Genomic DNA, 24,309 nt, shown 5'->3' with positions numbered 1-24,309 from the left:
TCACGAGCGGCTATAACGACACTCGAGCGTACGATTCTCCGGGAAAATCGGAAACGCTTCGATGCACGTACGTATGCGTTCGTTCCATGCACCAGCAACTCCAGGATAAATCTTGCGTGGAATTGAAACAAAAGACAACAGAAATATCGAACGACTTTGGCTGGAGAATGGAATAAGAACTTTTTCGCTAACCAACCAAAATGCCTTAGAAATGCATCGCCTCGGATCAATGGTCGTAGTGAAAGATGGAACGGAAGTGTAATGGTGCAGAATGCGTGCCACGATCGAACCAAGAGACTCTGAATTGCAGCCGAGAATTTTATGCTAATGCATGTGCATGTGCACGTTATACCCTGCCGATGCGTTGCATATAATGCACAGCATACTCCCGTGCACCATCCAAGGGTACATTTCACCCCCCGGTGCAGCAGGCAATGATTCGCATTTAAAATGATATTGTTATTTGCCGCCATGCCGCGCCGCTGAAAAGACAGGAAGAAGCCACAAATGCTTTTCATTCACCGATGCAACGGCGTTGGAAGGCTTCACGGCAAAGTGCACGAGTGCAGAGGGCAGGATTTTTAATATTCCATTTCAATATCACAATGCGTGCTGCTGTCACCTCATCCGGTTGGTTTTAGCGATGGCCAGAGGGGTGGTGGAACGCTTCTTATCTACCGGCAAAAGAGAACGGATGAGGTTTCCCTTTGGTGTTGGATAATCGGAAGCAACGACAGTCAATGAAATTAAACTCTTCTGGAGCAGAAAAGTTGCCTTCTTTGCAGCACCAATGCAAGCGTTCACTTTTATAGAACGAATGCAAGGATGCTTCCGCATAAAACCGCTCCAAAATAATTGGCAACACCTGGTTGGCGTGAAACACACATCCTTGAAATGCTTTCGATTCGCAATTCCATTCCACGAGTTTTGTTCGAGTGTGCTCTCCTCTCATGTTGGGTGCATAATAAATGCACTGATTTGCATTGCCAATCGATACGAGTTCTCCGATGGCATCCTTCCGGGCTCGGTGGTTCCGTCACCAATTGGATATTTATTGCAAGTTCTTCTGACTCTGAATTTTCTCTCCCTTTCTATCGATTAAATAAATTGACCCAGTTTCACAACCCAATCTTGGGCAGCTTCACACTCTAGTCGGTGGCCGTTGAAAAAGAGGGCGGCTAATTTAATAGTTCTTTGGCTTTGACTACGAACCATAACGACCTACCTCTGTGCTCCCGGCATCTTAAACGTTAAAGTTTTCTCAAAACCCTTCCCTCGAGCGGCGCCGGTAGTACCACCGTCTCTTATGCTCCATGTGTGACGTTGGGGTTCCTACTACACGACCATGCGGCATGGAGTAAGTGAGTCGCCCATTTAAGGGCAATCGGGCCGTCGTTTATGACACAACAATTGGCCATCGGTTGAACAGCCAACATGGAAGCCAGCTCTGGCCCCGCAGGCAGGCAGGCGCGCGTAAACCTATCAGTCATCGTTGAAATTGACCCGTCTTATCCGTCAATCATCATAAATCCGGGCGCGCGCGCGACAGGACGCCGGGGCGGGAAATCGTCGGTCGGGATATGAAAGAATTAGTTCATCCACGTTGCACGGGCTAGTGATGGAACGCAATAGCTTGTACATGGATTGCACACCTGATTGGATAAGCCGTCGAACGGTTCGGGACCGTCGACGTTTGGTAGGAATGTGTGCGGCATTTAAACCTGTGAGTCAACGTGGGAGTGATGGAAAAGCGGTCGCTGATCAAGGGATGCAGTAGACGACTGCAAGCGGGGGTTACAAGTCTAAGCGTCGATTATTATACGGACTACAACCGTGGCGTTGCCTTAATAGCAGCGATGTGTCAGAGAAATATGTCGAATAATTTGTCACCAAGCTGCAGTGAGATCCCGATAGCGCATTTAATAACACTCGGAATGGTTTCGATGTTTTTCTACTCAACTCACCCTCGGCTATACTGAGGCATGACCAATTAGTGATTCTAAACCTGCCACAGCAGACTCCCTAAACGACCATATCCACAACGCACAACTTGACGGACCTACTAGAGCGACTACTGCGAGTCGTCCTAGCCCATCGCACCGTTTTGTGGTGCGCAATATCTGCGGCATCACTGCACGACGAGACGTGATAGGTTTTACAAATGGCGCACACCATCGACCAAATCCAAATATGTCCCCGCGTAAAATGGCGTACATTTCATGCGTTGCTAGCCAGGCTGGCGGCGTGCGGGCAAGACGCACATGCAAAACACATCCATCCGGATCGGTTCCATGCGGCGTGCGAGTGATACGGATCGCGTGACCTACGCTGTTTCGGAAGCGGAGACAGTCTTCCATATTCATTGCAGTGCCAAAGCCAACTGTTGACCACATTTGGGTGAAGATTTTTTAAACTCCAAAGATCAACAAAAAAGGGGTACTGGTTGGTTTTGGCGGAGCAATCAAAACGTTCCAAGTTTGATACTTTGTCAATGCCAAACAGTAAGGCCATGATGCAAGACGAGCTATCAGGAATGGCGATCTGTCAATCTAATTTGGTTACGCAAAGTATAAATTAGATAAGAGATCGATAAACAAGTCCAATTGTGTTGGTGTATCGAATAATATGTTAAACTCTTTTGTTGACTCACAGAAAGATTTCGTTGCTCGTATCTATAAACTTACGATTCCATAAAAAAGATCCGACTCTATAATCCTCGTTCTCGGGCACTTGCGTCAGAGCTCCCAAACGTTCTCGAATTTCATTAATTGATACCACTAATGGTCCACACCTATTGGGACATCCCGGGCCCGAAAATAGTCCACTCCTGCTATAATTCAATTAACTCATTTGCTGACCAACTCCCGAAAGGGAAAATCAAACAAAAACGTCGAACGCTGAAGGGACGCCACACTAAGCCATTGGCCAATGGGCACCCTCCATCAAAAGCACACAGAGACACGTACATGCACACTTAGGCAGCCCTAAATCACAACCGTTGTCGCAGACGTACTGACTTTTTCCAACAAATCTGAGGCGTTCAGAGTGGAGATATTGAGGAGCCGTTCACAAACAACCCACACAGGACAGTAACTTCTAATTCTGCCTGTCTCCGCTCCAGCGGGGGGAGATCTGATTTAGAGGTTAGAGAGCTCCAACCGTAATACTTTTCCCGTATCGATTTTCTCCGCACCGGACCTTGTGAGTAACTGTAGCCGAACTGTGGAATGGTGACTGTGCGAAGAACAGTGCCGTCCTTTCGTGACGCCAGAGATCTGGGGGGTGAGGGAAACCCAACGATTTGGTGGCGCTTTCTTCGGATGGTTTCGGTCTCGGGTCGTGCACCCAAGTGGAACCGAGCCGAAGCCCCCGGGTACATAAAGTATCGTCAAGCGATGGCTGCACGTCGAGTCAGCATAAGGGTGGTGGAAAGGATTGGTAGCTTCTCGCGCGGAGACTACCACCAATGGCAAGGTCGGTGTCGGTAGGAGACGACGCACCACCGACAGGCGGCAGGCATTGATTTCATTTTCATTTCGTTCCCAAGCCCCAGAATGTGTGTCTACCAACTGGAGACATGGGCCGGTTGAAGGTTTCATCGTCGGAATGTCGTCGGACTGGTTCTAATGGTGTGTTGACGAGCTACAGCTCTACGCCCAAGTTTGCCCAAGGTGGGCGCTGAATCCGAATGCATGTGTTAATGGCGATGATTTACTACGACCGACAGTGACGACGTCGATTATTCGATTATTAAAACTCATCTCGATCGGTTCGTCCGCGAGAGGTTGGGTGGTGCTCATCGAAAACCTGTTTCCGATCATCAACCTAACCAAAGGGAAAAGCACACCGTGTCAAGCTAACAAGAACGCTAATTAAATTCAAACAACGCAGCTTCGAAACTAATTATGTGAATTTACGTACCATGATAGCATCTAACAAATTTATCGAAATTAAACATTCTAACGGCAACCTGTGTTCGATAACATCAAGGAGTTCCGGAACACAGAAAAACTTGTCTAAAGTCTTCGGCTCTCTTGCTTAATATTTAAAACAGTAAATCAAAGAAGAATCTCATTTTATTACGCAGGACATGTGCACCGAGAACGCCCGATATCGCTGGAGAGCAGACATTTAATTAATACTTATAAATATGTTAATCCGATTAATACCCTGCTGTTTTGCATGACGTACGCAAACACCGATGATAAACTTGCAAAAGGGGTATGTATAAGATTCCTCGAACGAGAAGCGGCGGCTCGATAAGTTGACGTGCGCCTTAAAATGAAATCGGAAAATTAAAAGAGCAACATCCATGAGGAGCCATGAAACTGGCTTTTAATTTCTCATTCTTATCCTTTCGACTGTGTAGAATGTAAATAAAACGAAGGGCATGTGAAAAAAACATGACTGCTAGCAAAAACAATCGTCTCCCTGGAGTCTCCTTCAGCGGACCCGTCTGTGATGACTTCTGCATCGTTTCAGAAGTGCAAAACTGCTACACAAATCGCAAAGACCTGGCGGCCCCGGTTTAGATAACGGACCGACAGGGGAAAAAGGCCCAGACTTCACAGGGAGCAATTAAGGCGTTTTGCTTTCCGGCAGACATTTTCGGAAGTCCTTCCGCGGGGCGCTTGACTTCATAATGGACCAGAGACCAGCAGACACGCGCACTCACACAGCGTTACATGCGCCACGGCCGCCACGTAACCGCCCGGTTCCACCGCAGGCTACCGGTTGCAAATTGGATCCTATCGTTTGCACAGCAACGACACTTTCGTACACCCTTCTCAGCTTCTTCGGAGTATTCGGAGCTGGGAGCACGAAAAACGGAGTACAGAAAACACAAGGACTCAGCATCATGACGCTCGTTGGTATGATACTCTACTCTTTATGTGGCTGGAAAGATGAAGGACGGGAGGTTTTGTGCTTCAGAGTTACTGCCACCGGAAAGGGTATTTCGGAAGATCCGTTCGAGGCCGCAGCAGTCGTCCGGCACTCGAGGCAGACAGGGTGGCGACTTCCCGCTGGGTGAAGGTTGCCTGACGCCGCCCTCCCGAGGCATTTTTTTCGGGTTTACCCCGTTTTATCTCCGCTTTAATTCTCGTCCCTCTAAGAAAACACGACCGTACGACAGGGAGAAGGCCGTTGCTCTTCCGCGAATAATCGCTGTTCCGCAAAGAAGATCATCCCGACGTTAGCTCCTCCAAGCCGCCTGTATCGAACCCCATATTTGGACGGTGGCATTAAACGGCAACCCGCCTACGGAGCGGTTTCTTGGTACAGAACTGGCTCATGCCAGCACCAGGACTAACCGCCGGATGCCTCCAAGCCACGGAAGGTGGTTTTTTACGTCCCCTTGTGAAACGCGCAGCACGTGAAGTGATTTAATGCATATTTAATCGTTCGTTTGTTTGCACGACTCCAACAAACGCACCCCTCGGTCAGATTACCTTCTGCTGCCCGGGCGATTCGCATCGTGGTGCAGTTTTATTTAAAAGTTTATTCTTCCCTTGCCTCGCAATCACACCGACGGTTGGGTACCTTCTAGGGCTTTATTGGCGCACACAAAGGTGTTTGGCCAACTCCGAGGGTGATTCAGGGAGAGTTTGATTAGAGTGCTTTACCGGGCGTCTTGCAAGAACCGACCAAGAAGAAGTAGGATGTTTACACACTTCAACCACCCACAACGAATAATTCACCACCACTCTAACGAGAGAACTTTACTGTCAATTCGGAGGAAAGACTACCGCTTGGTAGGGTTCTAAAAAAACGATCCACAGACACCAGAACGATTTCCTTGCGTAAAAGTAAACATATTCCCGCAGGATATTTTTTGAGGGAAACCTTTATTTGACAAAGACGTGGCACGGGGGATAAGAACACGTGGCCTAAACAAGTGGCCAAAAGATATCGCATATCCGGAGGGTTGAAAAAGGAAAGTAATCCATTGTGTTTGGAAGTTTTTCAGAATTGCATCGTAATCCTTGCTCAAATCGGATATGCTAAGCTAAAAGGAATAACAATGCATTCCAGCAAGTAGACGAATCAATGAGGGATAATCAAATAAGAAGATAATTTGATTTACTTTTTCTATCAATACACCTTACATAAACAGGAATAGAAAAAACATTGGGATACTCGTTGAATGCCGAAAACGGCTTGAAAAATCCTCTCGAAAGCGGCCACCCGGTATAGGAGGGATTGTCATCTTGTTTTGATTTCTCAGGAACTCATCAATATTCCTGGTTCCATATATATTTTCTTTCTCATGCTCATGAGCAGGTCATGAAGGGTGAACAAAAGTGAAAAAGAAGCACTCAACACACGATTAAGCTTGTTAGCAGCTTTCTTCATGGACTTAAAAAAACGTATGAAATGTGAGAAAAAGGGAACGTACAAAACTTAAAGTCGAAAAAATGGCGACGGCAGGAGGAGGTTTGGCCCAACAAAAGCAAACGGAAGGCAAAAGGAACCTGAATAAAGGGATGCAGCGCGCGAGATGCGGTGAAGCAGAAGAGCACAAATAAATGATAATCATCGCCAAGCAAACATGATGATTATTCATGCTTTGTGCTGCCCCGTATGACACTTTCAGGGAAAAAGAAAATGCTGGCATCTCGAGAGGCAGTGCACGGCCGCATTGTGTGCTGAACTTGACCTCGAGGGTTTATTTTGGTACGATACAACAGGACACTCTTTCACCTCCGCTCGTGCATGGAGAGGATGCAGGTCTCTTGCCTCTTCTGCCCTTGCCCATCCCTTTGTCAAGTTGTGTCCGTTCCCGATCACAAAATGGCCAACTCATGGCTTGAGGCGCACACAACATTGCGCACGTACGTACGGAGGGATGGATGAGTAGAGGCACTTCTATTCACGTGGCTTTCGAGACCGGCCAGGACCAACGACGACGTTGCGCCAGCACGTGGGACACACTCGACAACCTTGGGCAGCGCGAGAAGAGTGCCGGAGTCTCTAATGGCAAACAGTGCTAGAAAAAATACAATCCCTTCAAGTGAGTCAATAACCCATCCACTGACCGGCTCCGAAGGCCAGGTCGAGGGTAATTTTCCCTCAAACCCATCCCCAAAGTTTATCGCATTCATATGTCATACTTTCCCCCTTCCGATAATGAGACATTAATCTCACTTCGCCAGTCGATTTCCGCGGGGCAATAAACAGCGACACAATGAAATGGGTGCATTAAACAGTTTGCTGATAGCTTATCGCTGCCCAATGCCTCCGGGTGTGCTTTCTGAGCAGGTGCAATTTATCATACCGTTGTCGACAAACAGAGTAATAAAGCCGCCATAAAGGGAGAAATAACATTTCAAACTTTGTTTAACTTCACTTTACGACCGTGAATCTTAGCTGGCATTCGTTGAGGTTATTAAACGGAACTCTAAGAATGAAATAAAAATATCATCTTTCACACCTCGACTACCATTTTCCAGGCAAAAGTATTCCTCTCAAACGCGGAACCTAGCGGTTTCCCGCAGTTGCTTGAACAGCATTAGTTTTAGTCGTTTAAGATAATGCCTAGCTCATTGGCTGGTTCGTAAAAACCGATCGATAAACACAGCTATTAAAGATTCCGTGGCGAAAAGGGGTAAAGTAACGGTGGAAAATAAAAAATGAAACCACCGTGACACCAAGTGAGCGTAAAAATTGATCAAATGGCTAGCATTAGACAAACAGGCATAGCGGGGTTGCCAAGCCAGAAACAATTCCCCTTTCCGTAGCGCACTGGATAGTCGCGAATTGCGATGGTATCCATTATTGGAAAAAACAAATTTTGCGGAGAAAGAGAGAGATTGCGCTCGAAAACGGTGAAAGGTAAAGCGGTGAAGCGCACTGGGTAAGATTAGCCGGATTATCGGTGGCACAGGCGCGCGTTCGAGTTAAAAATCGAAAGTACATCATCACCGACAAACAACAGACCACTTGGCCGTCGTTCGCCCGATTCCGTGCGATCGTTTTACGATCAGAGATTCGGCGGCCAATCATCGGCTTATCTCGTGCGGCCGCCGCGTCCGTTGCGGGGTTAAATAGACGATTTGTGCCCGACGGTGTGGTGTCGACGAAAAGGAAAAGTGTTCCCGAAAAGGTGGTAAAGCGAACGGTGGCAATTTGCGCACTTCATCGTCAGGCAAGTTCACTTTCACTCACACTTTTGCTTGTAAGATTGGCTGGAAACCATCCCGATGAGAAATTGAACGACTCGTCGGGCGCGTTGGGGTCAAGGGGGATTGTTTTTTTTTTTAATGTCGAAAGTTTATAAACACCGCCATTTTTTCTAGACGGTCGTTAGCGGAACCAGACTAATGTTATTAACAAGTCATAAATTGGCGCTGCCAATCCGTAAAGCAGAAGTGGATGAACGGCGACATTTGCCTGTGCACGGTAATAAAAATTAATCTTTCGAAAATCCATTTCCCACTTTCGGCACAAGTTTCCGCTTCCGTTTCCACATCCTGCTTTAATTCAATCTACGGTGCAGTCGAACGGAATATCCAATAATGGACCATGGCCGTTTCATTCTCTCCGGCGGAAAGACAAACTAAAACCAGAACGGTTATGCAAAGGAAGAACGAACAGGAATGCTTTGGCATACGTCAGTCACTGTGATGACATAATTTATCAGCCGAACGATGACAACACCAAAGGTAGGGAATAGATTAGAAAGCACTATACAAAAAAAACGTGCGTCCCTCCATAAACCGAATGAATTTTTTCAATGCGAAAGCGTGATTCCATTTCCGACCGGGAGGGGACCGCAATATTAAAATTCTTGCCCATGTCGTTCCGGTTCGTGGTATCCGTGCTGGACTGCGCCAATACGACGTCGCCGTAGGAGCACTGCTGTTTTATCGCGAAAAAGTTCCTTATCCTCACTTGGCTACCGTTGGCCAGCGTTAGGGAAAAGCGTGATGTCGTCCTCATCGTCGTAGTGTAGTGGCCTATCAGCCAACTGTCCGACTCGGTCGAAAGCGGGACAACCGACGTGGCGCCTCGAGTGATAAATTTCGTTAAATGCGTTTATGTTTACCATGGGAAGGATGTGACCATCGTGCTGTTCTAATGGCCAAGCCCAAAAATAAAAGCCTTGAGCATTCGGGCGGAAGTCTCGCGTGGCAGTGGGCACGTTTCTCCAAATTTCCCGCCAGGATGCAAGTGGACAGCAGATTGATATTTCGAGGCCAACTTAACGAGCTCATATAAGAAGAAATGAAAATTAAACCATCAAAACATACCACATCAAGCTACAGTAAAACTTAAACTTCCAATTACAACCCCGTCTAGCTGGACCTGCCTAACTCGGCTTCCGCTTTCGGCAACATTAATTTTTGTGACAAATCCGATGACGACAATGGCTTTCGGTCCACAATTACGAGCGCTCCTGCAAGCAGAGGCGCCTCGCGCCGATGCCATTTATTACATCATCATCATCAACGGCGTAGCGGTTGATACCATCGCCGACTACGTCGCCATCGCCATAGCATTCTTTCGACTCGCCGACTGGAAGGCGACAGAATTATGGAGACGCTACTGCGGGATCGATAGTTTTATTCTTCCACCAGTAGTCCATTGTCAAGTCAAACCCCTTTTTGGCTGCTGAAGACGGAGAAGTTTCCTTCATAAAATAGATACGATCTTAAATGTGTCCCTTGCTTCGTGAGTTCACTGTCTGAAATTACACGATACGAGAATTATAAACAGACAGCGCATTATTGATCCGTCCGAAATTCGTTTCGTAGCTCCGTCATAATATTTCCCTCGTTGAGTCAGGAAGAAACGCAAACAGCAGCATGAAACTCGCAAGGGTAGTTTCCAGTTTACCAAAAGTGCAAGCAAAAAAAAAAACAGCGATCACAACGTTCATTCATCCATATTACAGCCAAGCCATCCCGCAGCCAGTGCAGGTCGTAAAATTGACGACTCTAGACTGTCTGGAAAATCTCCCGTGGCCCGTGGGGGATTATTTTCCGGAGCGTCGACTCGCGTCGCGGAGCATATACACTTTTCGCCACAACGGAAATCGCGCGAAGGGTGGAGTGTTAAATTTATTCTAGATGATAGATTGAGGAAGCGCACGGGCGGCGGTTGGAAAATTGGGTGCCAATGGTTGGTTGACGGAGGGGACGGAAAACGCACATCATCTCGCACGGCCGGGTTTTTTTTTCGGTACGGCTTTCCGTTTACGTTTCCATTATCCTTTCGGCTCCGGTGGGAGATTGATTTGCATCCAGTAATACCGAGGCGTGAATATATTTTTCGGTGTCGACTAAAAGCGCACTCAAAATTACGAATCATTTGAATTTTAAATGTAATTTTTATAAAACGTTCCAATTTATAGAACATTTATGAATATAGTCAATTTAAACGAGCTCCATGTTTATTGCTTCAAAGTGGACGCAGTTTACTTGAGGAAGGCATATACTGCCATGTTCACCTATAAACATTTTCAAATGGGGGTTTTAAGTATACAAGTTTAAGAGGATAATTAATCATTTTCATACTTTCATCACTCAAACAGCGCAGTTTCAAAATCACACCACATTAGTTCACAAGCGTGTGCGAAATTGGAAAACATTTAGCATCGGCAACATTCCAGCAGAAATCCTTCGAAAACACAACTTTCGCACATTCGTTTTCATCAAACGTGAGCGTCTGTGTGTGTTGCCATAAATGTTGATTGTGGTGTTACATTGTTTTCCCCCCCTTTATCATGTACAATGGCCGGTCGGGAGTAAACACGTCAACGTTGAAAAATGCAGCTTCCGTGCTTACCTGGTGGAAAAGGAGAGAAGAATGGAAAAAAACGGTCAAATGAAAATTCCGAAAAATCGTGTGGAAAAAATGCTAGTCTAAATATTTTGAAATTGAAACACTGACTCGAGGATTGCTCTGCGCGAGCAGTGGAAATAAATATGGCATACTTTAGGAGAAACACACACACACAGACTCACACACACGAAACGCTACGGGTTGAGAAGCACGTGGGATCGTGCAACGATAAACACACGTTGTACAAACACTTTAGCTGAGTTGGGAGGCAGAGATTGTAAGAAATGTTTCGCAATGTTAGACCACTATTCGAAACTCGTCTATAAAAGAGAAACATATCACGACCAAAAAGAAATGAACTGGGTTCCACATATCTTACTGAGTATTTTCCCAAATACCAGAATTGAGATTATTGAGAATTGATATGAATTGAGAATTCATACGAGAAAGTGTATGAACGTTTCTTGTGCCCGATGATTCAAATAAGTTGATGTCGATGATGTTTCATCATTTAAGAACTAAACACCGCAGCATGAGTGGCTATCATGGACTCACTTTGTACACATCGTAGACATCTTTGCAGCCGCCCCGTGATACCATTTGAAGTGTTGCCGCGCATCGATTTGAGCGACTATTAAGATAAAGTGGAAAGGCAACACACATCTGAAGAGGTTCCTCGCGGGAGTCCAACGGGCTCGCTCGAACACCAGCAGGGAATACTGGACATCCAAACACAGACACGACTTCTTTTCGCCGACTCCTGCTCGAAACCACCGAAGGTCTTGCCCTTTGATTATTGTTTCAATCGCTTTATTAGGCCAATCGAAACCATGAACCAAACCCGGAGACGGCTCCGGGCGGCCCGACCACTGCCCCAATGGACACAGTGAAAATAATCTAAATTTCCCGACCGACTGCCTCATGCGGGTGTGATGAAGGTGAAGCGAAGAACACCAAACCTAAAGCAACCCGTAGACGTTGCGAACTTGTACGCGCGAACAATTTGACAACCAGGCATTGCCTATGTAAAGGAAAGGAAAGGAAGATATAAGAGGAAATCTTCCTTTCCTTTCTTTAACATAGGCAATGCCAGGTTGTCAAATTGTTCGCACGTACAAGTTCGCAACGTCTACGGGTTGCTTAAGACACACCCGCCTGCTGTTGATGTTACTGACGCGAAGACTGCAACATAGTTCCCTTTGCGTTTATTTTACTTTTGCCAGTTCCAACCACTTTGCTGCAACCTGCTGTTTTCCCGGAGAAAAGCATGGATACAGAACCACCCCCGCTGCGGTTTTCGATGCAGTTGTGCTGTTGCTCTTCAGCCGAGTTTGTTTGGTCCGAAAACCCTTCACTAATCAGGTTAACGTGCGACCTTATTGATTTAACCTAGCATTCATGCCAGCCAGCCAATCCAACGGGGTTATTTACAAAGTTTCGGCACACTTTATTTTATCGATGGTCGAGTGTGAGAGAGCGAACTGATGGTCGATGGGAGGTTTTGTTTGATTGAGCCTAATATCATGCGTTCAAGGACCACTTCGTTAGAAAGAAGAGATGAAGTTTGTATCACCAAACAGTGAATAAATGGTATGAATAAGCAATCAAGTTTCTCTACCGAGATTTTCGGAAAATCAAGCAATTTGTTTGCAAGTTTAAAAGTTTTAGAACATTTCCGAATGCGAATGCATAACATGTTTTACACTAAATAAGTTAATGTTCAACGTTTCATCGTTTTGTACTTAGGCAAATTATTGTGCTTGTAGTGTATGTATAATGTACAAAATAATATGATAGTGTAAGGGTATTTGTATTTAGAATCTAAGTATTTTCGTACGAATAAAGTAGTCTTAACCAAGCCCTCAAAGCATGAGCACGCATCCACAAAAGACAGAACAAATTGGCGACGAGGAAAAAGTAAAAAAGTTCGAGTTTAAAAAAGAAGTAAAAATGAGTTTTACAATCGGAAGCATAGAGCCTTACGTACTAGGCGACAGTTTCACTGAATATGTCCATCGTATAGAAATGTTCTTTTCGGCAAATGATGTACCGAACGAGAAAAAGGTTCCTATCTTTGTGACAATGGCGGGAGCGTCATTATATTCGGTAGCCGTCAAGTTGTGCGCTCCAGACGATGCCAGAGAAAAGACATTTGATGAATTAGTGAAACTGTTAGAAAATCACTTCAAGCCAAGTGTGAATATTGTGGCAGAACGATATCAGTTCCGGAAGTGCAAGCAGACAGCAGAACAATCAGTAGCAGAGTACATCATTGGGCTAAAATCGTCGGCGCAGTCATGTGAATTTGGCGATTTTTTAAACGACGCACTACGAGACCAGTTTGTAGCGGGAATCAACGACCAGGAGCTACGTAAAAGGCTGTTAACGGAGCCTAAAATGAAATTTGTAGAAGTGTGCGAAGTAGCGCGATCGTGGGAGACAGCAAAAGCAGAAAATGCCAAGATGAGTGAGTCTGCAAATACAGTGGCGAGCCTCAATACAAAAGGCGCATCGGGCTCATCGGCAAAGCAGCGCCAAGTGTATCAGCATCGAAGCCAACGGTCAGCCTGTTATCGGTGCGGTAAGGATCACGACCCCGAAAGTTGTCCAGCGCGCATGTGGAAGTGTTTCACCTGTGGCAAAACTGGGCACGTGTCGACAGTTTGTCGAAGAGCGAAAGATAAAAAATACGACAATGGTCGTAAAGGTTATGTACGAAAAATGGAGATTAAGAACTTAACCATGGGTAATTCGTCGGAGGTAATTCAGTTGAATTACGAAAGTAAAAAACTAATGTTTGAAATCGATTGCGGTGCGTGCGTTAGCGTCATTAGTGAGAAAACGTATAACAAAGTATTTAGTAGCGTAAAGCTAGACCAAGTAAAGGAGTCATTTATATCAGCTTCAGGCCAGTCAGTGAAGCCTTTAGGAAGCATAAAGGTTGATGTATCAATTCCTATCTCAGGGAAAAAGTGTAAATTGGTATTAGTAGTAATATCAACTGAGAGAGATGTGTGTCCCTTGTTGGGAAGAGATGGTTTAGACATTATATTTCCAAAATGGAGAGAGGTATTCAGAATCAATAGCATCAAATCAGATGCAGAAAAGGAAATTGAGGCAAGGTTTGCGAAAATTATGACCGGAGCCGGAAATGAAACAATAAGTGGTTATGAGGCGAATTTAGTGTTGAAAAATGGTGTCGTACCTATTTTTCACAAAGCGTATTCAGTACCCTACTCAGTACAGGACAAAGTAGAAGAAGCTTTGGAAAGCTTAGTCAAAACCGGTGTGTTAGTACCAACGCGTTTCTCACTGTGGGCAAGTCCTATAGTGGTGGTACACAAAAAAGATGGCAGCGTCAGAATTTGCTTAGACGGAAAAGCGGTTTTAAATAAAAGTTTATCCATTGAACATTACCCCTTGCCGAGCGTGGACGATATTTTTGCCAAGATATCGCAATGGAAAATATTTTGTAAGATAGATTTATCAGGTGCATACTTACAAGTGTCATTATCAGAAGCGTCGCAAGAAATTTGTACTATAAACACACACAAAGGTCTTTATAAGTACACGAGAATGCCATTTGGTATTCATTCGGCTCCAGCAATATTTCAAGGAATAATTGATCAAATACTATGTGGAACGCCAGGGCTCGCGTACATAGATGATATTTTGGTAGGAGGAAATAATGCGCCTGAATGTCAAAACAATATAAACGCGGTATTGTGTCAATTAGAAAAGCACAATGTGCACATAAATATGAGCAAGTCATGCTTTTATAAAAACAGTATCGAATACTTAGGGCATACGATATCGGGTAGCGGCATACATCCCGATTCAAAGAAGATTCAAGCGATTATAAATGCATCAGTACCAAAAGATGTAACACAATTACAAGCATACATAGGATTATTGAACTACTACGGGCGGTTCATACATGATTTTCCATGAAAATTAAACAACATGAAAACCACACTTCGTTTGCACATTCTGACCAGAACCGAATGGCGAGAACGAGCTAAGTGAAACAAAATTCTTTATATTCGCCACGGCCCACGAGCAAGCGGATAATTCGCCCGGCTATGCCCCCTTGGGGAGGCTAGGTTGAAGATACCCACCGTAGCTTTCGCCAAGAATCGTCGGTCCGACCATTAGGAAACCCATGGATGTACGATACCGCTGAATTAACGCTAATTTGTGCCTTTCATCGCGAGCAACATTAGTGTGCGCGGTTCTATCTTCGAAAGCCGGGCGGAAGTTTCGATTCGGCGCCAGAGACCCATAAACCATTCGGCAAAGATTATTGTTCTTGTGAAAAACTATCCACTCTAGTGCATGCAACCATTTTGCCCTTGTGTCGAAATCAGATAGCAAAGAGTGAAGAAAAGTTACGCTTCCTCGTTTTTTTTCACTGCTTGGTGGCTTTGCGTTTCCCGAGGCACTGGAAACATGTTGCTGCTGAGGCAAGGACTAAGGCAAACAAACCGAAACAACATATTGGAATCGCCTTTCAACAAACATACGTATGCCTCATTGCGTGGTACATCATCTGGGCATACCACACCGAACCGGAGGGAAGTACCAGTACACTTTCGCTTAAAGGCATGCGTATTTATTGCACGAGCCGGAACACAGTAGAATTCTCGACGGCGAAGGCTGAATAATGTGCGTGTGTGTATCGAGCAAACACGGCGTGCTATTTTAATTGCAACAGCCGTCAGTCATCGCGATGGGCAGATGGGGCCGGGTGAAGTGAAAACAAATTATGTATCCACTCGGATCGGAACATAATTTCGCCTATCCGACCAGCATCGAATCCGCGCACGCACCGTCCTGCCGGTGGAAATCGAGCCAATCAAGTTGGTGGCGTAAAATTGATGAAGCTAAGGCTAATGATGGCAAGGGGTTCGATGAAATCGAAATGGGCTTGATAATTCCCCGCAGCAAGTGCGACGGAGTATCAAGAACAAGCATCTTGATAAGCATAGAAAAGGAAACGTCGATTGTGGTAAAAAAGTCAGAATGTGTTTTCGATGAAAACTCTCCTTTCTGCAAATGGAAAAATCAATAAAACCTAATCAAAGAAAGTAAATTTAATCTATAATAGATTGATTGTGGATTAAACATTTATAAAAGAGCTTTGAAGCTACAAAGTGAAATTTCACCATTCGCCGACTTCTACCACATCCCGAAAATGTAATGCCTTCGAAAAGGAACGGAATGGAAAAATTGAAGAAAAAAACCCGTTAGTCGTGACTCGAGTGTAAAACATGATCGCTTCGATGTTTAATAAAACTCAATCGGAATACCCAACCGGCGAGTGGCACAAACCGTGGCGCATCTCGCCACTTAATTGAACTTTCTACATTTTCTAATTACTTTTCCACTTGTCTAAACGACGACACACCGACCGACCGACCGGTGGCAGCGGGAAAAACTTTCGATTGTTTGGTCACCTTTCGCCACCAATTGACGGGGTACGGATGGGGTGGAGGAAACGAGGGAAAGGAAACCACCGATAAAAAGGTGAGGTTTTATCACCTCCTCCCGCAAACACACACACACCACTTTTGCACGCTGATTTGCTCCCAAACCGCGTTGTTGTTCCTCGATACTGCAAGATCCATTTCGAGCGGCTCATCTTCGGATGGTCAAACACACAAAAAGAAAACAAACTAAAACAACACTCAATACAACCATTCCGGCGTCCACATAACACATTATGCTGCACGCTCTTCCTGCGCAGATGGCGATAGAAAGCCGACCGGCGGAGGTACGATTTTCCTTTCATTGCTAATCCTCTGCCTCACGTCGCGGGTCGGTGCAAATCACGATTTAACACCGAGCGGGAGGAAAGCCCGTGTGCGTGTGTGTGTGTGTGTCTTTATAATAGTCTGACCGATCGTTGGTTTCTCTAATAAAATTTTCACCATCGAAAGGGAAAGAAGTGACCACGAAAGAAAGTCCGAGGGGAGAAGAGCAATTAAACCATAATAATAATGACGCTGATCATCGTCATCATCATCTTCAGCTACATAGAGGCAGCAGGATCACCGACGACGATCTCTCTCTTTCCCTCTTCCCTCGCTCGTGTGTTTATTTTTTCCTTTTGTTGCCAATTCGTCCGCGTCCATCCGTTGGTCATTCGGATGGGCAGGAAAAATGCACCCCGTCTTGGAAACGCACGGTGCCGCTTTCGCCCGGGAACGGACCAAGAAGCAACGCAACGGAGCGTGGGGAGCTTGTGGAGCATCTTGACAGCGACAATAAATGATGCGCGCGTGGGGAAGGCGGGAGCCACACACTGACCAACCGAGGGGGTGCGTGTTTTCCGGTCCGGCTTTTCCGACTCCGGAATGGAAGCTCCATTTCGTTCCGTCTCGATTCGTTTGTTTGTGCTTTCGGATTTCGCTCTCGATTGGATCCGGTCTGCCGATCCGATGAAAACTGAAGCATGATTACTGGGAGTTTTTTTTTTCGTGAAGATGCTGGAAAATCTTGTGCAGGGGAGCGGAGAAAAGGCGCTGATGGTGACGCTGACCAGTGCAGGAATTATTCCATCCAGCCTGCATCATTTCACTTAACGCGCCGTTTGCGATGCTTGCCTTTCGCTTTTTGTAACACTCCGCACTGTTGGAGGTTTGATGGACGGATGAGAAAATTCCGACGTCCAACGTCGAACCGTCTCACCGTTTGCCTTTGTTCCCCCGAGGTTTACCTTTGTGTAGCATTTCAAGTTCAAAACCACCAGGTTCGTGAACCAGTGTTCCCTTGATCTCGTTGTCTTCTACAATAATAAGGTATTTCTTTAAGAAACTGAACCTCATGCAAAGCAAACATTTGAAACAAGAAGTTCTTCTTTTGCCTTCTGTATGAATTTCATGGCTTCCGAGATAAATCTTTTTTTTTACCTACAGCTTTGGTCAATTTCTTACTCGCATCTTGCTCGCCACTTTCACTAAGTCGCCATTTTTAATCTACTTCTTTTCCACAAAAACAGATGACCGTCTGCCCGGACCGGCTCCCGTGCCGCGTGTAAATCCGCGTGGCGCAAAGACAATGAGTAAGAAGCGTGTACGAAGATTTAAAAAAAAATCGAACACGTTAGGTGGCAAACGGTGGCCGGGCGGAAAAAATCACTCCATAATTGTACGATGATTGATTTTCCACCTTCACCGGAGTGGAACGGTGGGCAGAGGGGGAGAGGGGGGAGGAGATGGCACATGGAGCGAAAAAGTCAACAATAAAAGTCGGTAGCAATCGAATGGTAGGGACTGATGGAGGATGGTTTTTCTTTTTTCCTATGCTCCCACATGTTTCCCGGCAGACGTGTTTCACTCCCGCCCTTCGCTCGTTCGAACAAGATTCGATAGTGAAAGCTGGAGTTATTTTTTTTTTCGTTATTACAACCTCTCCATTCGGTCAGCAGTAGGAACAGTTTCCCCACCTTGGCCTGCCACCCGTACTGAATAGGGAAAAGAAGGGAAAATGGTCCATCGAGGGAAAAGAAAACGAAAGCGGATCCAAGATCATCCAGAGCGGCGCAAAAGCAGCTCGCAATTCGCAAGCGAAAGGGAAGGGAAGGAAGTTTCGCGCCTCGCGAGAATAGAAAAGCAAGAAAATCGTTCCATTTTCACGTCGTGCGCGCGTCTGACCCGCCGTTCCACCCGATGCACCCCCGGGCGGATTGAAGTGCATTCCATCGGCGGAGTCGGCATATGCCGTTTTCGGACGATTGAATGCACTCTTCTCATTGAGTGCACATGCAAACGCCATACTGTTCCGTGCTAAAACAAAACGAAAACGGGAGGAAAAAGATATAAAACACGAATACGTCGGAGGACGGATGCAGCAACCATCGCCGTCGACCGGACACGCAAGAGAATTCCACGAATGCACGCATGGTGTTGTTGTGTCCCGAAACCTCTACCCTTCTCAACCTGCTCCGGGGTTTCGGTCTTCACCTCTACCACCAGACGCTGGCCCCGACCCTCTTCACTTCTATCTAATGAACATAACAAATGCAGATGCAGATGCATTGCGAATCCATTCGGTCGATCGGCTGTACCATTTGTTGTGTCTTCTCCGCTGCTGGCGCGTTACATCGGCACGCTGTTGCGGTCGGTTGGGCTGCTATTTCCCTCGTCGGTGTGGGAAATGCAGGCGGCCACACCGTAAACCCAGCATAAAATAGTGGCCGGCCCCGTGCCGTTTCGTTTCGCTGCCACGGAGCGGGCCGGAACGGTTTTAAACGACAACGATTTAACTTTAAAATAAACACATCACCATTCTTCGACCTCGGTTGGTGTGTCTGTTGGGACACCCGGTTTTTTTTTGTCGATCGTTGACCGCCCAAGAACGAATGCACGAACGGATGCAACATGTGCTCCATTTGGGAGGTGTGTGTTTCCCACGTGAATGCAGTCTATTTCGCATGTTTGCACCAAACGCGAAGCCAGGTGTGAAAGAGCAAATTCTTCAAAGGTGTAAAAATGATCTCTGACTGGTGTGTGAATAATCTACCTTTTTTTGTATTATTTACTAGCTTAAAACTATAGAAAAAAGACCACTTTTATGATGCTAATGTGAACACACAACTATCTCAAAAAAGCGCTGTTTGAATAATAAAAACGTCATCCTTTTTTCTCATAACTTACACAAAGCACAGAAAAAAGTGAATAAATAAATAATTTCCCGAAACAAACGGTGGCTCACTCCTATGACTCAAAATTAATTGCTCAATCTGTCACCTTGCTTACCTCCCAGACGAATAATGCAAGAGAAAAACACACACACAACTCCCGTTCTAAGGCGGCCACCGTTTTGTACAAACAAATCTTCGTCCCATTATTATGATGTGATTATTACCTCCCATCATCCCGCCCCATTCTCTCTCTTACACGGGAGGGCGTGTGTGTGTGTTTTTTTCTTCTCACCCCGGAGAAGACGATGATGAATCACACGAATCAACAAGAACTGCAGAAGCATAACGTCGTCGGTGTACCGTTCGGGGGGTTGTACACACCTAACGCTCGCAAAATGAGGAGTGAAAAATCGTTCGATGCCAAACACGTTGCAAAACGGAACGCAAGCAAGCAAGCAAGCGTGGACGTGGAAAAGAACGGTTTATTTTCACTTCTCAGCTCATATAAATATTTACAATCGTAAAAATCGGCAAAACATGCGATTGGCCCGTTTGTTGCGTCGCGCGCGAGATGGTTATCTTTTTTCCTCGTCATCGTCGTCGTTGTCTGGGTTGGCAGGTTATTTGTGTGCTACTCTTAAGAACGCAAGCGGCACCATGCAAATACTCGAAGCGGGAGAAAAGAATCGATCGCACGAAACAACCAATCCGTGACCCAGCTGCAAAGTATCGTAAGATGATAGAGATCTTACTGTTAAGCAGAAACGACTGTTGATGCTTGTTTTGTTGCTCAGATGACGGAGCGCTCGAGTGATACATTCGTGTATCTTTCCCTTTGAATGACATGACTATTTGTTCATTAGAATCAATAACATTTAAACGATCGATTCGAATACGGAGAAGCAAACATGATCACGATCTCAGCCGTACATCGTTAGGGGTCAACACGTGTCAATCACACCTGCGAGACGGGGGTAATTTTTGCTCGTTTATTCGACACCGCCATCAACAAGTCTTCGTATCGAGAAGAAGAAAACAATCATGATTCAACGCACAAACACCGATAAAAACACGAGACACGAGTGACTCTCAGCGATCGCAGATTTATGTCGAAGGTCTCTATTTTTAGGGTCAAGCAGCAGTGCCTTTTGGTTGCGGCTAGAAAAAGAAGCGGAAACCGACCCAGCGATTGTCTCTAGCGACTCTAATTTACCGGTAAGGTGGGTTTTTATTTCCACCAGGAAGAGGGTAACCATGTATTTTCTTTTTCGTTTCTTTTTTTTGTAATCCCTCTTGTTGGCCTTCAATTTTCACAAGTCACCAAACTTTACGGAACGTCCAAATGTTCGCATGAATGAAGAAGAAACCTGATCGCGGATCAAGCCGCAAGGGGGTAAAATTTAAGGAAACACAGAGGATGTTAACCGTAAGGTTATGTTGAAGGTGGTTTGGTGAGCCTCTTTTTATTGCTCATTCGCAACTTTTCTTCCGTGAGTGTGATATCTCGAAATACAACGAACCTCGTGTACCGCCGTGAGACACAGCTTTATCGTGGGGTTCGCTTTTTATCTCGACAGAAAAAAAACCCCAACGTCCACTTAAACATAACAAGCAAGAAAAGTGAAGGTTTTGTTCCGATCGGCGCGATCGATTTTGTTGGGTCAATTTGTTTGTTTTCTTATGGTATTTTATGTATCCCTTTTTCTTTGCTATCTCGAAGTTCCACCTCACCTGACCGAAGAATTCGCAACAGTCGTTGGCAATTGATCACCGAGAGAGTTGTGTGCGTGTGTGTGTGTGTGTTTTGTTTTATGTGTTTCTATTTGTTTCCTTAACAACCTACTCGGATGGATATCCGCACCACACTGGCGACCTCGCAGCATCGGGAAGGCCATGGCATCATGTGTGTCGGCATCGATGAGTGATTTCAGGAAGAAAGAGACGTCGAAAAGTTCAAAGAACTCCATCAAGGGAAGCCGGGACTAGGAGGGGGCGCCTGGTCTCCACTTGTGTGAAGCAGCATAAGGATCAATCAACGAGCTGCTCGATTCGGTTGTGTTCATTTGCGAAACAGGAAGACAATAATTTGCCTACCCCTAGAAGGTTGCCCGGTTATGTTTTCATCTGAAAGCGACCCACCGGCGGATTGTTTTTCCCCGTTGGCAGATGTGGCGAGGTTTCGTTGCAGTAAAGCATAATTTAGTGCATAATAAAATACTTCTTCACATATGCTTTAGGTTATATTTACGATACCTCTTTTTTATAGTTTTCCATGCGTCGAGAGAAACGGCGAATGCTTGACCTTTTGGAAGCGACCAGAAATAAGTCAACTTTCCACCAATAGGTCAAAAGGGTTTAACACCTTACGCTAGCGAAAGCCCCAAAGCCCAAGCAAAGAAATAAATAAACCTCGCCCATTACAAAACACCCTCGCCCAAGGGGAGGCTTTCTAACCATTGGAAAAAGGTTGACGTAACTGGTGAAATTTAAATTAATCCTGCCCTACAGGCACACACATCACCGAGTCTCATATATGCTGTCGATGTCGCGATGTCATCGCGTTTTATATAAACGGCAACCCTCTGGCAACACACACACACACATATTGAAGAAAAGCTGCCCACGCACGCGCCATGTCCACGGGTCAGGCCAGAAATGGGGGCCAACCGCCAGGCCTTGGCGTCGTTACAGGGCACGTTAAACTTGATCCTCACGACAAAAAACAAAAACGCAAAGAGAAAGAGCCGTTCGGGCTCGATCATGCCGTGTCATTCATTAATTAATTTCGTTCCTTTTTCCTTGCTTATAATTTTCAATTTACAGCCACGTCACCGAACGGTCGGGCGAGGTGGACAGCCACAGTATGTGCGCGAGTTCCCCGGGCGAGATAAGCGAATAATTTAAGTAAATTAAGTGGCCACTCGGCCGAGAGGATGTTATGAAGTAATTTATTATTTACTTTCCGTTCCAGCGCAAAGGGCCGTTAATCATGCACCTCGGCCGGGGTTGATAAAATAGATGTTTTCGAAAAACAAATTGACCGTAATCTGGCAACCACACACACGATGATGAAGCACGCAATTCGGCGAAGGATTTACATCAAACAGATCTTTTCTTGAGAATGTCTCTTAAGGATCCACCTTTCGGGTTGGTTTTCTTCAAGCATTATGAATGTATCATTTTGAAGATTTTTCAAGATTTCAGTTGTGTTTGAAGTGAGTAACACGTAGCCATCAATAATCGGCAACAGATACCTGAACGTATCGTACTTAGCATTCAATATTCTTTTAATAATAATTAATTTAAATACGTGGTAAATTCCAATACTTTGGTACTAACATTCCAAATAGTATAAAACCTTTTTCCCACCACACGAATCACGTATCGTATCATAAACCAGATAAAACACAAAGCAAAATTATACTGAGCCTTAACTGAGAAATTGAGTAGAGGTTGCTTGCCTTTGCTTGATGCGACGAACCGGCTCTTACGCTTAAGTCATACGTCGTCTGGGACACCGGAAATAGGTTATCTGTTTTTGGTACCGCTTTCACCCCGTGTTGAACCGAACCGACTTGCTTTAGCTCAACTTTTCGCGATCGCACAACCACGCCGGCTTTCGCTCGGTTCTCGCGCACGTTGGGGGACAGAAAGGCGGTTGACGATAACGGCAAAAAAAAAAAACAAAACCGAAACCTAGCGCCATTTTGCCCTCTGGTGAACGGTAGTTAGATAAACCGTCGCGGATCTCGGCGGATTCTGAGCGAAAGCGAGGTTTGTTTTCTTGTTCCCCCCCCGGTGGTTGCTTATTATATTTTCCTATTAGAGTTCTCCCATCGTCTCTATCGGTGTGCAAACCAGACGAATAAAGAAAGCCGCAATTCTTGCAAGAAAGAAAAGAGTCGCGAGGGTCAGGGTGAAGCAACGTTGAGCAATTGCGAGACACGACAGACAACGATGCCGCGTACACAAATCCCTGTGGACGGCTTTATCCCGGCATTGACTTTTTTTTTTTTTTTTCTGCCGCCACCAACAATCAGTCGAAACAACATAATTTTACTGTTGATTAAGCTTGATGAATTAATATTAGCGCATAACTCGGGATGAAATTTCAGAGCGGTCGTTGAGAAGAAAGAAAAAAGATACAAGCCAAGAAGGATTGTCGAGAAGGCAACAGAAGGTGCTAGTTTACTGTTTGTGTTTATAGTGGAAAATTGCGTTAAATTATTTAACACATAAAGAAAGGGATATTTTATGGATTGAAAAATTTTACACTACAAATATACGTTTTTAACTGTCATCGCGTTGTCAGCTCAAACAATAAACCTGAGCCTCATATCGAACAACCCTGCGTGACGGTCGTGATACAAAATTGAAAGAGGAAACATTTTTCTTTTCAAATCGAAAACATACACATACTTCACGGCGCAGCCATGCGCGCACATGTTTTCCTTTCCGCGTGCCTTTTCCCTCCATCGGTGGCCCACGCGTCGATGGTATGACATCGACGTCCACGGCGGCGTAGTTTCTTTCCTTTTGCCATTTCACCCAAGCAGCCGGAGCCGGCGAAAGAGTGGGTAACCCACGGCATGATGGCGTTTCATTTATTGCTTCCATGTTGTCGAAAAGGAACTCCCGTGTGGCGTCGCGTAAGCAGTTCCACCTTGTTTTTTACCTCAGCCCGCCCAAAGTCACAAGACAGAAGGCAAAAGAAAGCACCAGAAATTGCCAAAAGCACTACCACCATACTTCGTCCTCGTCGTGCGTCCCTGGGTGCATTATTTTATTGACGGCCAGCGGACGGACGCAACACGATCAATGGCCACACAGCGGGGCGTGTTTTATCCTTCTTCGCTTCAACATGCACTTCCGCCCGCCGG

At 45.6% G+C, this 24,309-nt stretch overlaps 1 protein-coding gene across 1 annotated transcript in view; it reads right to left on the bottom strand.

Annotated features, from left to right (window-relative positions):
- Window positions 1-24,309, bottom strand: part of LOC131262596 (GTPase-activating protein CdGAPr) — an 82,326-nt gene that overhangs the window by 13,743 nt on the left and 44,274 nt on the right. The window lies entirely within an intron of this gene.

Source organism: Anopheles coustani, chromosome 2 (genome assembly GCF_943734705.1).
Source record: "Anopheles coustani chromosome 2, idAnoCousDA_361_x.2, whole genome shotgun sequence".
NCBI classification, from domain to species: Eukaryota; Metazoa; Arthropoda; class Insecta; order Diptera; family Culicidae; genus Anopheles; species Anopheles coustani.
Note: the sequence above shows the minus strand (reverse complement) of the source record. Positions and strands in the feature narration are given on the sequence as shown.